This window comes from Leptinotarsa decemlineata, unplaced genomic scaffold (assembly GCF_025532065.1).
Source record: "Leptinotarsa decemlineata unplaced genomic scaffold, Ldec_3_MD MMD2_tig00000035_RagTag_RagTag, whole genome shotgun sequence".
Classification (NCBI taxonomy): Eukaryota; Metazoa; Arthropoda; class Insecta; order Coleoptera; family Chrysomelidae; genus Leptinotarsa; species Leptinotarsa decemlineata.
In genome coordinates this window covers 2,125,053-2,141,159 of record NW_027412540.1, presented here as the reverse complement: position 1 = coordinate 2,141,159, position 16,107 = coordinate 2,125,053, and the positions used below count along the sequence as shown (strand labels likewise).

The following is a 16,107-nucleotide window of genomic DNA, read 5'->3' as shown; positions in this document are numbered from 1 at the left end:
CAATTCGATTACTCGACAAAACAATATTATCTGCTATAGTCTACTTTGAAAATTTGATGTCTTTATTTAGCCACTTTCCTTTGAAGAAACTGGTGATAGGGAAAAGTGTTTGTTTTTGATTTATTCTACGTCAGAGGTTTCAGTTAGGACTTTTATTCAAAACAAATCATACTTCAATCAGAAAATATTCAAACAAATGAGACTCAGAACAAAAATATAGCTCTCAAGTTCAATGACAAATTAACTGCCAAGTTCATTCAACAAACACGCAACAGTGTTTCGCTAAACTGTATAGTACAGACACGCCACAAAAATGCAACACATGTTTTGCTATAAAATAGCTTCTTTAGGCGTGTCTATAGTATACACTGTTTGTCTAGGCATTAGCTTCTTCAGGTGTGTCTGTACTATACAGTATAGACACGTCATGCGTTTTTGAAAAACTATTTAGTGAAAATCTCACAATAAGTGTTTCTTGAATACGCTATGGATTTTCATCAAGTATCGACCGATGCTATAACATAATAAAAATAAAGGAGAAGCTATACTAACCCCACAAAAACCCGCGTATTTTCGATTCCAAACTTTGGAAAGCACGTACACAAAATGTTTCAGATGTAAACAAACACGCACCCACTCACTCGAAAGCTGTAAACAAATTATATCTAAATGTTTGGTTTCTAGACATCGGATAAGACAAACGTACAGCTGATAAAAATGACAGTGAAAGCGCAAGACGTTTACGTTCGATGTTGCGAATACAGGTTATTATTACGAGCAATCATTAAGCAGCTGGAAAGTGTAATTCATTCAAGGTTATACAGAACCATGCCATCGTCGGATAGTGGGAACGATAACGGTGATAGACGAATTCTTGTGGAAGTGTTCAAAACTGAGGGGGGGGGGGAATAATGAAAATAATTCATATCTAAGAAGTTACCTATTTGTAAATAGTTTTCCCAAAATGTTACATTTGGAAATGTTTGGACCATTAATTAATTTAAGATATGTTCATGGAAACATTCATTTATGTTTATTATTACAACGACCAATACTGTAATTCCACAGTTAAGTGATTGGAATTAGACGAAATGAAGCGAAAAATAGAACGTTTTCAGAAATTCTTAACAATAACGAAAACACTCCTTGAAAAAAATGGTCAGCAATTTCGAATTCGCATCAGTCGTAAAATTCTCCTTGAAAATTTGGCTTATCAAGAGACAATGTTGACAAATATTTTTTGGAAAACTACTATTTTTCACTATTTCAATTCAACATTGATATATTAAGATTGAAAAAGGACAACGCAAACCAAGAATAACAAATTTCAATGAAAATTCTTTAGGGTAATAATAGGGTCTTTCCATTCCCAGATATAATTTTTTTTGGGCCGGGCAAACCTGAAAAATGCCGCCCCCGCCCACTTATATTAATTTATTTTCACCTTTAACATATGCATAATTTCGGCTATCAGATGATTTTAATTGATTGGCATTTGGACATAGGCCTTCCGGAAATAATGCACCCATCGCTGTTCTTTCTATGTTAAGCCTATTTTTTACAGATATCTATGCTGCGTTTATCGACCACCTAGCGACACATAATATAAGGCACGATTCTTATCACTCACAAACACCATTGATTTTCTGCAAATCAATCATCCCAATGCCGTAATTTCCATATTCCATATCGAATAGCTCAAATTTTCGAATATCAATGACGAACAAGGTCAATATGCTGAGGCTTTCGCAATAAGCAGCGGACTTACTTAGATTATAAATGAGCTAACCAAGATTTCTGGTTAGCTCCATTGCGATCTTCAGACCACAAACTCCTTTCCGTTTTGAGTAAATTACCGAAAAATATTGGGGAACAATCTATGCCGCGTAAAGTTTGGCATTACATATCTGCTGAGTGAGAGGATCTTCAAGATCATTTCTAACCAACTTGTGCTTCAGAAGTTATTCTATCATCCATGGATAAATATATTTAATTTTCAATGGAAGGACCTTCTAACGACAAACGCTAGTTCAACAAAAAATTCGAGCGGACTGTCGTCTTCAAAAATGTCGCCTATCGGCAGTGGCGCAAAAATCCCAGATCCGAAAACCGAGTTGGGTTTGTTTTGTTGCTCACAACAGGTATAAAATACATGAAAGAAAAACACCTCAACATTCAGAGAATTTGGGATAAACTGCTTGCCAATCCCAACAGATCTAGATCCTTCTGGTCGGTAGCTGGTCGGTAGCTTTACAAAATCTACAATTCCACCACTAACACAAACGGAAGGTTCAATTGCAACAGCAGCCATAGAAAAAGCAGTTTTTCTAGCTGAACCATTGGCGTCCCACACCACAGTCGATTTTCTGGGAAAGGCACCATCCACTATTCCCAAACTAGATTCCCCAATGCCAAAAATTACTTGTCGACAACATCTAGTAATAATAATAATAATAATCAGGCGAATATTGAAACAGCTCAATATCAACAAGGCGTCTGGTTCTGATGAAGTGCCCGTCATTGTACTTGAAAAATGCGTCATACTCGCATGAGTATTTTGCAGGCTTTTCATCTTGCATCACAAGAAAGAGGCTTTTCCTATTCTCAAAAAAGAGCAAGAAAAATCTTCCAAACAACTATAGACCAGTCGCTTTGCTATCAGTAATATAAAAAATCATGGATAAAGCTGTACACCATATCCTTGAATATTTGGGAGGCTTCAACATCTTGAGCGATCATCAATATAGCTTCTGGAAACAAAGATTCAAGGCGATCTTTTATCGTATGTAACCCATATTTGGAATAACGCATAGAGGAACATGGCGAGTTGAGAGCTGTTGCACTTGATATTTCTGAGGTCTTTGACAGTGTATGGCATGAGGGTTGTATGTCAACGGAAAAACCCAAAATCCAATATATTGCTTTACTGACAACAGCACACTTGTCTCGTCATTCCATGTGAATTCCAGGACAACTGCTGCAGATGCACATCTTCACCTTCAGCAGAAGGTTGCATCTCTTGATGAGGATCTGAGAGCGATTTCGAATTGGGGTGTAACCAAGTTCAATTCAATGCCACATAACCTAGTCATCGGTTCTGTCCAAAAAGAAAGTTGTGGGGGGAGAATGTTCTTAATTCCAATTTGAAATATTCATGATATGTACACATTTTTTATTGATGAAATACTGGGAATTTTTACACATCTTAGATATTGTAATAGTCTCATTACAAATGTACATGCATAAAGTATACTTATATGAAAGAGATGGTAAAAGATTCAAGTAGTCGAAGACCACTGAAATAAATTTTATAGATTAAATAATTTGATATCTTAGGTGAGTGAAATAGAATGTTTAATGTCTTAAAATTCACTTGAAAAAAAATTACGTTTCAATGAAAGTCTTGCGCTTTCTCTCACATCTCGTTATCTAACTATAGTTCCGGATGCTAACAAGTGTAGACGAAATCTTGGGTGTAGAAACAATTTCATTTTTTTTTGAACTTAGAAACTGTTGCATACTTTATATAAACTGTATAGCCATTCACTAATTTGGTAGCATGAAATGGTCAAATGTTCAATTGGAAGTTGAATATTTTCGAATAATTCTATTACAAATAATTCTAAAATGTGAATACATTCATTTTTCATCATTAGTAACTCAAAGTATCGCCAAAAACTTATTGAGTAGCACAAAATTATCAATTGTTCAATTGAAAGTTGAATATTCTTGAAATATTTTATCACAAAGAATCAGCTGATACATTCATATTTTAGTATTATTAACCCAAATGGGTACATCTATATTTGAAGTACAAAATATTTTTAAGGTTCTTAATAATTTGAGTATCTTTTATCGAAGCGATCGTTCGAAGCAGTACCTACTGATATTCTTGTTCGAATAGTTCTTTGTTCAATGAAAAAATAAAACAAGAAAACTATATGGATCATTTATCAAAACAGTTCCGAAATTAACTGTAAATAGCGACAAATTCTCACCGACAAAAGGCTTGATTGAAAATAAAGCAAAGGACTTTGTGGGGATGCTGCAGGCTCTGTTGTGTCTGAATAATACTGCGGGATTACAGAAGTAAGTTATCTTTCAGAAATGGTGGTGACTAGTCATCCGAAAAAAAGAAAATATCTTCATGTGTTGTCAACATAATACTAGGAAATTTCATATTTTCATTACCAACTATTTTTGACATGTATGTGGGGCAGATTTTAAATTTATTTCATATCCAATAGTTATGAAGGAGGCGATAATCGTACCTAAATCAAACAAAATAATCAGTATTTTTTGGAGCGAGAATCTACAACATAAATTACTTAACGAAATGAAGGTTATGAATTATTAGTATATTTATCCAAAGATAAAAATAAAAACAATAAAAATTAATTGGCCCTCCGGGGCGACTTCATAGATTCCAGTAGCGCATTTGCTTTTTCAGCTGCAGGAAAACCCGGAAAAACCAGCAGCACCACATCATTTGATGAATTCACTAAAGTATGAAAAAAACAATTAGATCAAAGAGCAGCAAATCATGACTTGATAGATGCATTATTCAACAAGTGCTTTGCACTTATACTAAAATCACTTTATTTATTCATTCTATGTTCTAACTTATTTGTATCTGTATTTGTATTTATAGTTTGTGAATAAAGTTATATATGGAAGGGCGCGCCAGCATTATCAACCAATGACCACTCCCCACACCCTGGGGTAAGTGATAATTGGGTCCGAGAATGATGTGCCCTGAACAAACGCAGTGAGCCAAGAATGACAGCCTTCTGCATCTGTGCGGCTAACATTTATGCCTAAGTGCGGCAAGCCGGTATGATTTTGAGATTCGAGAGTAGAGAGGACATCATTCCACCAAGGACTCCAATAATCAGAACAACCATCTTGTGGAGTTCGAAGAGAAAATCTCGATATTTAATCCGTTTTTCCTCCTCTTTTCTGACGATATTCGTCTCGCCAGGAGCTGAAAACTCCACGACAAATATCGTTTTGCTCTAGTGATCGAGAAGGACTACATCAGGCTTATTAGCTTGCATGAGCTTGAGGGTGAGGAAGGAATAGTTCTTATAAATTCGGCACTTCTCGTTTCCCACAACGGATTCAATATCCCACGGAGCGTAGGGCAACACCGATGTCTCGTCAATACCGTAAGAGTGCCATAGATGATAATATAGCAATCTTAAGGCCGCGTTATGTCGATGGATATAGGCCGAGACCGCATATGATGGACATGCTGATAGCAAGTGCATTAGGGTCTTGGGCGCCTCGCGGCAGGCCCTGCACCTTGTGTCAGGAACCTCTATACCCATCACGCGACTGCGGTAGACTAAGGTGTTGAAGACAACATCCTGGCAAGCCATGATGAACCCCTCAGTTTCCGACTTCAGCCGACTCGACCTGAGAAAAGCAAACGTCAGGCGCTTTGATAAGCCAAGGTCTCCAATGTTATTGAAGAAGACCCCATGCAGTGGCTTATCCTTGTGTCTCTGCAGAAGTTAGGTGATCTCTGCGGTTTTTATCTGAGCTTTTTGCTGAACGGGTTCCAACTCGGTGACAGAGTTGTGGTCACCTCGTTCAGAGTCGAAAACTATACCGAGTTCATCAGCTGCTCGGGCAGCTGCCCTTAGGAGAAATGCTTATATTATTATTATTTTTTTTTCATCGTAGTGTGCGCTGGTCAGGCCCTATCCCCCGAAGCCCCGATACATTCGAGAGAGCGCGCCAGCATAATCAACCAATGACCACTACCCACACCGTGGGGTAAGTGATCATTGGGTCCGAGAATCATGTGCCTTGAGCAAACGCAGTGAGCCAAGAATGACAGCCTTCTGCATCTGTGCGGCTAAGATTTCAGCCTTAGGGCGGCAAGCTGGTATGATTTTGAGATTCGAGAGTAGAGAAGACATCATTCCACCAAGGACCTCCAACAATCAGAACGACCACCTTGACAGAGTGATCTGGATAGAGTCTGCGGAGTTCGAAGAGAAAATCTCGATATTTTATCCGTTTTTCCTCCTCTTTTCTGACGATATTCGTCTCGCCAGGAGCTGAAAACTCCACTACAAATATCGTTTTGGTCTGGTGGTCGAGAAGGACTACATCAGGCTTATTAGCTTGTATGAGCCTGAGGGTGGGGAACGAATAGTTCCAATAAATTCGGCACTTCTCATTCCCCACAACGGATTCAATATCCCCCGGAGCGTAGGGCAACACCTGTGTCTCGTCAATACCGTAAGAGTGCCGTAGATGGTAATATAGCACTCTTAGGGCCGCGTTATGTCGATGGATATAGGCCGAGACCGCATATGCTGGACATGCTGATAGCAAGTGCATTAGGGTCTTGGGCGCCTCGCGTCAGGCCCTGCACCTTGTGTCAGGAACCTCTATACCCATCACGCGACTGCGGTAGACTAAGGTGTTGAAGACACCATCCTGGCAAGCCATGATGAACCCCTCAGTTCCCGACTTCAGCCCACTCGACCTGAGAAAAGCGAACGTCAGGCGCTTTGATAAGCCAAGGTCTTCAATGTTATTGAAGAAGACCCCATGCATTGGCTTATCCCTGTGTCTCCGCAGAAGTAAGGTGATCTCTGCGGCTTTTATCTGAGCTTTTTGCTGAACGGGTTCCAACTCGGTGACAGAGTTGTAGTCACCTCGTTCAGATTCGAAAACTATACCGAGTTCATCAGCTGCTCGAGCAGCTGCCCTAAGGAGAAATGCTCCAATTCCTGCTCTCTCATGGTCACGGACCATGCAGAGAAGGGGATCCGAACTCCTGACGACTTTACAGGCTGTATCCAGTACCATTCTGTCATGTAGACACTCCAAACTCAAAAGTCCACGACCTCCCTGTTGTCGGGGGAAGTACAACCGTGGAACGGACGATTTGGGATGCAAACTCCTATAGAGATGCATCATTTTTCGGGTCTTTACGTCGAGTTGATACAGCTCCTCCCGAGTCCACTTCACTACTCCAAAGGAGTAGAGTAAGATTGGAACGGCAAGCATATTTGTTGCAGCTACTTTGTTCTTCCCCGACAGTTCCGATGACCAGATCTGTCGAAGTTTGTGCTGATACTTGCCGCGGAGAGAGTTTTTCACTGCAGTTACCTCTTGTGAGTGGCGTTGTTCCACCTGGAGGTAAGTATAAGTCTCTCCGGCATCCAGATGGTGTAGAATGCTTCCATCTACGAGCTGCACATCCTCTCCGTAGTCCCCGCATCGTCCTCTTTTGAAATGAACCATTGCACATTTGTCTATCCCGAATTTCATACCGATAGCATGCGTGTACTCTTCAACCACCCTCAAGGACTGATGGAGATTCTTCTCTCCAGAGGCATAAAGTTTAAGATCATCCATATAAAACAGATGGGTGACCTTGTGCCTCCGGTTTCCGGGGGTGCCACAGTTATACCCTCGAGTCTTTCTGAGCGCAACGGATAATGGCAATAGTGAGATGCAGAATAGAAGGGGGCTGAGGGAATCACCCTGAAATACACCCCTTCTGAAAGTGACCCACCCTGTTTGAACTCTTGCTTGACCAGATGTTATGGTGAAGCGAGTTCGCCAAAGTGGTGTCAGTTGTTCAATGCATCTCACTATGTTGTCGGGTACTGTAAGGCATCTGAGCAAATGCAAGATGAGCTCATGCGAAATTGTATTAAATGCCTGACGGTAATCGATCCAAGCCATAGAGAGGTTTCGGTTATATTGTATCGAGTCCTGCGTTACACATCTATCGATGAGCAGGTTCTCTTTACATCCAGCGACTCCTCTCTTCGACCTTCTCTGCTCATATATCCGTTCGAACACTCGGTCAACTGCGGTGAGTATTCGTGTGTATAAGATGCTTGTAAACAACTCATAACACGAATTCAAGCATGTTATCGGTCTGTAATTCTTAGGAATCGACAAATCTTCGCTTTTGGGGATAAGAACGGTCCGCCCCTCGACAAACCAATCCGGAATCGGCTGCTCTCCATCCAGCCATGAGTTGAAAACTCTGGCCAGATGGCGGTGGGTACTTGGTAGTTTTTTCCACCAATAAGTGTTCAGCCAATCTGGGCCTGGAGCAGCAAAGTTCTTGGAACCAAAAAGGGCCCTTCGAACGTCATCCGGGGTTATCGGGTTGCGCAGTTCATTGGGCTCAGGCTGTCGAAGCTCTCTGTTGAAAGCTTCGAACTGCGCTAGGGCTGGAGTGTCTAAGTTGAGTGGCTGCGGGTGTTCATAGATATCCTTCCAGAAGGATTCCACCTGATCAGCGGTCGGCGGATTATCCACAACACGTGGAGGCTCTTGGAATAAGCGAGAAGGTTTCTCGCGGTACCTAAGGTTTTCCGCGATACTTCTCGCTCGCCTCACTAGTGACTTATTAGCAGCCACTAGCATCCGTATCCTATCAAGGCAGTGCTGTTTGGTGGTCAGCAGCACGTCTTGGCTTGAAGTGTGATGGATACGTCGTAGATTGGCGGCTATTCGCCGCACTGCGGGCGTGAAATGCCTATTGGCCGCCCTGTAGTCCATCACACATTGGATACGAGACGCGTTTTGTCTCGCCGACGTGATCTTAGCCTCCATCTTGTGTATACGCCGTTCAATCTTCCGAACCGCAAGGCCGGGATATCGTCCTTCCGATTCGGAAAGCGATTGGACGACGTTATACACGGCGGTGTTGATTTGCCAGATGTTAGCCTCTTCTGTTAGAACACTATGAACCTCCGCATCCAAACGAGCCAGTTCTTGTGGCTTCAGGGGCTTAATCCTTTGGAGCGCCCTGCGTGTTCTGATTGTCGTCTCCATTGGTGGTATGATGCGAGTCTCCTCTCCAGTCGTGCCAACGGGTGGTAGAACTGTCACTTCTACCACTTCGTTAGCAGGCTGGGAAGGAGCTAAATAGCCCTGCCGCCGAAGATAAGATACATAATCCCCAAGGTTTTGGGCGGAAAAGGCGGCATGCTCCGGATGTGTTTCACACCACAGAGCATGCAATCTCGCCATGTACCCTCTTCCGCGCAGGCTCACTTCTCTCGTAGCAATGCAAAAGGCTATCTCTTAGCTCATGCGTCCACACAAAACGTCCGTTTTCATTGCCAGGGTTGTCATCAGTAGGCAAATCTTCGTTATGGGCCCCACCACCTTGCCTCTGACCCCTCCGAGCGGGTCGATTGTGGGGGCCTCTTCCTTGATTATTGGGAACCAAGTGTTGAGTCCACCGGGTGGTTAGCCCTGTGGACCCACGGCCGGCACCGGAAGGAGAATAGAGTTATCTTTCCCGGGTGCGCCTGGGCTGCCGGTCCGGTTTTGCACCAGTTGCTCGGGTAAGTGGTGTCGCAACTCACCAAAGGCCAAGGGTGTTAGTGGCCATCCCTGCTTATTTATTATTATTATCATCAATATATCATATTCAACTGCATTACTTGTCATATAAAAAATCGTATCTCGCATATTGATCATCCTAAATTGAGAATACTTCACAAACGATTATAATTTGGAAAATATAAAGTCACTGAAGTTTTTAATTGATTTCAGATATACAATTATTTGAACCTTTTGTTCCAAATAGATTTTAGAAATATTTCAGTTATTATAATTCATTATGAAGTATTATAATCGTGATTTGAAATTTGTTATGAGGTTATGGTTAAAACATTGTTGAAACTATTATCCAAGGTCGAAGTGAATGTTGCATAATGAAAACTTGCTGGTAATCCTGCGTGTACTAATTTCCTTGGGATAGGTTTATGTTTCGTACATATATTTTTTTATTCACTCCTCACTATCACTATCAATCTACCGATATATAAATGAACATTATTGATTGTATTACCTATATTACTATCCATATCCAAAGAGAAAATGAAACATTGCCTTGCTTCCTCTTCAGCTTATGGGTTATTTGTGTTACTTGTGAGTCATATCTGAGTTAAAAGGTGTAATGATCACCTTAATATTCTTGAATATTCTAGTAATACTCATGATGAAGCTCAACATTGGGTTAGATCGATTATCGTTCTCATTGCCCGATTTACTTCCTAACTACATGTTTCTATTAGATTTTACATATATATGTCACTTGAGACTTTCAGTTCCAGATCGATCCAATTTAGTCTACGAAAAAACATTCATTGTGAATCTCATCATGCGTTCAGTCTCTACAACATGAATGGAATTATCAAGAAGTATTTACGATAAAAGGAACTGATATCTCGACATCCGTCTGACGAAGAAAAACATTCAAAAAAAGAAAACGTGATAGAAATGATATTCTCTCTCCTTGTCTCTTTATGCTTTTCTAACAAGTTCAAAAAAGCTTTGTATACCTAAACTGAAATACACGGCTGAAATACCTAAACTGAAATATCATTGCTAGTGATATATTATCAGATAAATAAATACTCGTTCAAAGTTTTTCTTCAACTTACAACATTTATTCCATTTATATTTCCGCTCGCAATTTTTTTTTCAACTATCTCACCTTGACATTTCGGTTCTACGATTCATTCAGTTCTCCATCTTATATTTCAAGACTATTAATATTTACGAATACGAATAAGAAAAATACATTGAATTGATGTTTTTTACAATTGATTGTAATTTTCAGGAGTTTTTTTGAGTGAGAAAAAGGACATAGATAATAGTAAATAGACGATCAAAATCCAAATATTGTTTTTTTTTGAGTATAGACAACATTATCACGCCTTGAGATCTTCATCTTCCTGAACAACTATAAATGTAGTAAATCGCATACTCTCCAGAGATCTCGTAGTCACTCCTCTTTAGAAACCCACTCTGAAAGCTATTACAATTTACATTACCGCCAACAAATACTTATTCTACTTGGCTAAATTGTGTTTTTATCTCCGCTGAACTTGGATAATAGGGAATTTGTTGTATGCTTTCACGCCCTTATTGTCACTTTATTCTCGATCGTGAACCTTACTATTCACGGAATAATTTTCTTAGAACAGTTCTTGTTCTTAAGAAAAAGGTTTGGTGGTCACTGATTACTTTTAGGATCGAAAACACTATCTGCATTTCATCGAGGGTTTCGAGAATTCACGTTGATAAAAACTGAAATTGAAAGATTAACGTAAAGTTAGCTACATATTTCTTGCTAAACTTTCTGACGTAGGCAAACTCTTCCGGGTATGGGTAATCAATTTGTTGGACCAGGATAAAATAATTCTTGAGAATACGATCAGCAACATACCTGAAATATATTTTGTTTCAGAAATTCTAGAGTTTCTCAAGGAAGATTATGAGTAGGTATAGGGTCAACTGGATTTTTTGGCTGATCCCCAACAAATGTTTGGCTGAGTTGTAAGTATCCCACGCACACTGTTTTTTGGGTTGGATCTTTCCTGGACTGATTAAACTGGTCTATAGGTGATCTGCTCGATTATTTTCAGAGAGGATATATATGCTGCTATATGAGTATACATGAACAGTATTTCCAAGACTAGTTCTTTCAGGGATTTCAAATAATTTTATATAATATCATACAATGGAAGTCCCTACTGATGAAATTTAAACTAAGTATATACTGAAATATGCAGTGAAATGATAACTGTACTATTATTTTCATCGAAGGTTGATAGCCATAATTACCGGAAATTTCAAAAGAAGAATAACCAGCTTTGATGAAAATGGGAGAATAATAAATCCGCAAACTATGTGAACCACCTACAAACCACAAGCAACTGTACTATTATCAAGCCCAAAAGACTATATCGAAAATCAGAGGGTCTATGAACTTTCACGCGATGACTGTTGTCAACAGTATATCGACAAGAATATATGTCATATCCCAAGAGAATAACAATTTCATGGATACAAAACAACCGTACTCTACCCCCTTTCATCTCAAGAATCTCATTGAACGTCAGTTATCCATTAGCCACAGGCATTTATCTGGTAGCACATTGAAGACAAACAAAAAACAAACTTCATCTGAAACAATTTTCTTGTACGAGTATACCTAGATGTACTGAATTTGAAAGTCAACGTCTTTCTTCGTTGTCAAATCCCAACAAAACTTTTATTTTACCTTACAATGGAATTTTTTTAATTCCACCCAATTTCACTCTCATACAAAGGTGAAAACGAATGTTACTTTCAAAAATCCTTGTAAGAATTGTTTACTTATTGTAATGATCCTTTATAAAAGTCAACACATTGAGAAGCTCTGTTGAATTATCTATCAAATTTCGTCTATTGAAACCATAAAATCATGAAATGTTCGGTATATGATATTTCATTGATTGACGACTAACCCAATAGGGCGTTCTATGGCATCCTAAATAACTGATAGAAATAAATGTTTTGACAAACATCTTAGAATTATTGACTTGTGTCCAAATAATTGACATCGGCACGTCGCCTATTTCATTTCAGAAACATCGAGATATTTGTGGAAACACAAGAAAGTTAGTTCTCAGTTGGATCAACTTAAGTAACTAAATAGGTGCTTTTGTCGTTAATTAATGAAATACCATATACCGAATATTTCATAATTTTATTATGGTTTTAATAGACGAAGTATAAGTAGTCTTTATTTGATAGATAATTCAACAGATCATCTCAAGGTGTTGACTTTCTTATATGTTCATTACAATAAGTTAACATTCGTTTTCACTTTTGTAAGAGAGTGAAAGAGGGTGGAAGTAAAATAAAGGTTTTGTTGGGATTCGACAAGAGGCTTTCAAATTCAGTACATCTAGGTGATACTCGTTCAAGAAAATTGTTTTAGATAAAGTTTGTTTTTTGTTTGTCTATTTTCGAACTTCTAGGTAATGGATAACTGCCGTTCAATGAGATTCTTAGGATGAAAGGGGGTAGAGTACGATTGTTTTGTATTCATGAAATTGTTGTTCTTTTGAGCTATGACAGATATTCTCGTGTGAGCCTGGTCGATATACTGTTCATCACAGTGATCGCATGCAAATTTATAGAACTCTCTGATTTTCGATAGTCTTTTGGGCTTGGTAGTAGTACTGTTGCTTGTGGTTTGTAGGTGGTTCATATAGTTTGTGGCTTTAATATTTTCCAGCTTTCATCAAAGCTGGTGATTCTTCTTCCGAGATTTCCGGTAATTATGGCCATCAACCTTTGATGAAAATAATTCATATTTCAGTATATCCTTTTTTATCCCGAAAACAACTTTTTGTTTACCTGTGTTTGGCGATAGTTTGTGATAAAACTCAGTTATTGTGACCTGAAATGAAAATAATGTTCTCAATGTATAAAACAATAGGAGTTACAAACTGTTCATTCCAAATCATTGACGAGATATGATTATTGAAAATGTAATTTATATTTCTTCCTTTTTTTCAAATGTTTTCAAACTTTTTTTGAAAAATATCACAACATGTGTCGCTAGCACAGTAGCTTTCTCAAGTAATCTATGTTAAACAGGTTAGCATCATCAGGAAAAGAGGAGATGACACCCAAAGGTGTTCAAGAGTTACGTGTTGTGGAGTTAACGTTCGAAAATAAAGCAACAGGGAAAGCGAAGTATTCATCAATGACATTTCAAAATACGTTATTTTGCAGGCGTTCCGACCATTTTGCGTGCGTTTCGACCGTTCTGCGATCGTTCTGCGAGAATGAGGGTGGAATATTAATAATTATAATGAATAAACAATGAAACTTTGAAGGTGACATTTTTAGCGTTCTGCGTTCGTTTATTCGTTATCGTTTCGTCGTCATTGTCATTTTTTCGTGTTTCAATATGACAGTCATCTGTCAACGAGTTAACGCGTTTCGCTAATCAAGTATGCATCATCAGGAGATGACTAAAGTCCATGCTTGTTCGTATAAAAGTTCATTTTGTGAATTTTCGGACTCCAGAATGAAACCTTGTGGAATACTCAGCATAACCTATGATACAGAGTGGAGTCATTAAGTAAATCAGAATGGAGGAAACAGATATCGGTTTGTTGATTGTGCTAGATGAAATTGAACTTGAAAATGAGGGTGGAATATTAATAATTATAATGATTAAACATTAAAACTTTGAAAGTTTTCAGCGTGGGAGGTGATAGCGTAGTAGAAAATGTGTGATGATTTGGAAAAATGAATGAGTTTACAAAGAAAAAAAAATGATGGCGCAACTGTCAGTAGGGCACTAAGTTTTAGGAAAGAAAGTTTTTGGCTTTCTACTATTCCATCTTGATACCAAAAAAATGTGGGTAAATCCAAATATTGGTGACAAACGATAGAAGGTCGCATGTTCATCTATGTTCCCGAAAGCTATATTGATGATTTGTCAAGATGGTGAATCCTTCCAAATATTTAAGAATATGGTCGTTTACGGCTTTCTTCATGATTTCTGATATCACTGATAGCAAAGTGACTAGCGACTGGTCTATAGTTATTTGGAAGATTTTTCTTACCCTTTTTGGGGACAGGCTGAACGCGAGCAATCTTCCAACAAGAAGGAAACCCTTTTTGTAAGACAGGTTGAAAAGTCTGAAAAATACTGTAGTCGTCAAAGTAGTCGTTAAAACAGTTCTGCAATGGACTGAAAAGGTGGAAAGCTTTGTAAATAAGCTAAGATTGTACAAGGGAGGTCTGAAAAGTGACAAATTGAAGTTTATTTCCTAATCATTCAAACCAATGCAGAGAAATGCTGTCTCAAACACTTTGAAATCCTCAAATCTCGATTTGAAAAATTTTGATGAGAACTTGGATTGTTTGACATGGATTCAAAACCCGCTGAAACCTCCAGTCGATGAGTGCTCCCTCAATATGATGGAAAAATAAAATCTCATCGACCTCCAAAGTGACACTCGGCTTAAAATGAAACTCAAAGAAACTTCCCTCATCTTTCTGAAATAGTGTACAAAAAAACTTTCAATTTTGAGTGGGAAGATATTGAAAATAGTCACTCCATTCGCCATCACTCATTCTTGTGAAACGAGATTTTCTGCTCTAGCTGCCATAAAGAGTAAATATCTCATTATCTGCAGAAAGAAAACAAGCACATCATTCATTGGGAAAGAAAGGTTTTGGCTTTCTACTTCTCCATCTTGATACACAAAAATGTGAGAATCTTTCAGAGAAAGGAAGGATGCAATGAATTTTAAAAGAAATTATACACAAAGTTGTGTAGATCATGCATAGAAGTAACTTTCTGACACAAAACGGAAGAAAAAACTTTTATATAAACATTGAATTACACGAAACAAATACTTTCATATGAACACTGAATTATACAAAAAACCAATTTTCTATATTCAGTTTGTATTTCAAAAATGAAATTGATTGCTTTCTTATTTTCTGTGGAAAATTACCACATTTTTTTGTATCAAAATAGAAAAGTAGAGAGCCAAAACCTTTCTTTCCCAAAAATCAACCTCTCTTAAAAGTATACTTACTTCTTTCAACATAGTATTTTCATTATTATTACTTTGAGTTACAAATAACAATCATGTACTGTAGTAGCTGAAATAAATAAATAATAAATTGTAATTGTTTGTAAAAAAATTGTTGTATGATTACGATTAAACCTATTGCCCCGTTCCACTAATGTAGTACATAGTATTCGACTAATGTAGTATGTAATGTAGTACCAAATGAAAATTGACTGTAAAATGTCAAAAGCGACTTACTTATAGTACGCTTACATGTACAGGATTGGGCAGGTAGGCTCGAAGTAAAAAATTTTGAGAACCGCTGGTTGAACAAATAAAAGTGAAAAATTAGCCCGTAACAGTGTTTCAACAAGATGTGGCTTCTCCTCATTGTAGACTATGGTGTAGGCAATTGTGCCTATTTGAATCACTTAATAAATTAACTTCTCTGTTTAGTTTCAGTTCTAATTCTAAATTAAATATACCTACAACTCAAATGAGTTTTAGAATTTTTTTTAGAAAATTACTCTCATCTGAAATTTTTGACCATAAAAACTGAAGTTAAAGTGTTCACGACTCTTTTACTGTCTTTTTATCGAATGGCTCATTCTGGGTAGCTTGTTTTAACTGGAATGCACTCTATACGTACTCATAATGATCTTTTATAGAAAAAAAAGTCTTTGTCAAAACTTCTGAAATACATCAATTTGAATGATAAGGTAGAGTTATTAAG

The 16,107-nt window shown here is 38.2% G+C and overlaps 1 protein-coding gene across 4 annotated transcripts in view; it reads right to left on the bottom strand.

Annotated features, from left to right (window-relative positions):
* Positions 1-16,107, bottom strand: part of Glut1 (Glucose transporter 1) — a 356,436-nt gene that overhangs the window by 317,471 nt on the left and 22,858 nt on the right. Inside the window, exon 1 of one of the 4 annotated variants that reach the window (XM_074171707.1) lies at positions 553-781. The exons of 1 other annotated variant lie outside the window; for it this stretch is intronic. The gene's annotated coding sequence lies outside the window, so the exon portion shown is untranslated. Of the gene's footprint in view, positions 1-552; positions 782-16,107 lie in introns of those variants that run through there. 2 more of the 4 variants (XM_074171715.1, XM_074171718.1) reach the window with 2 other exon arrangements.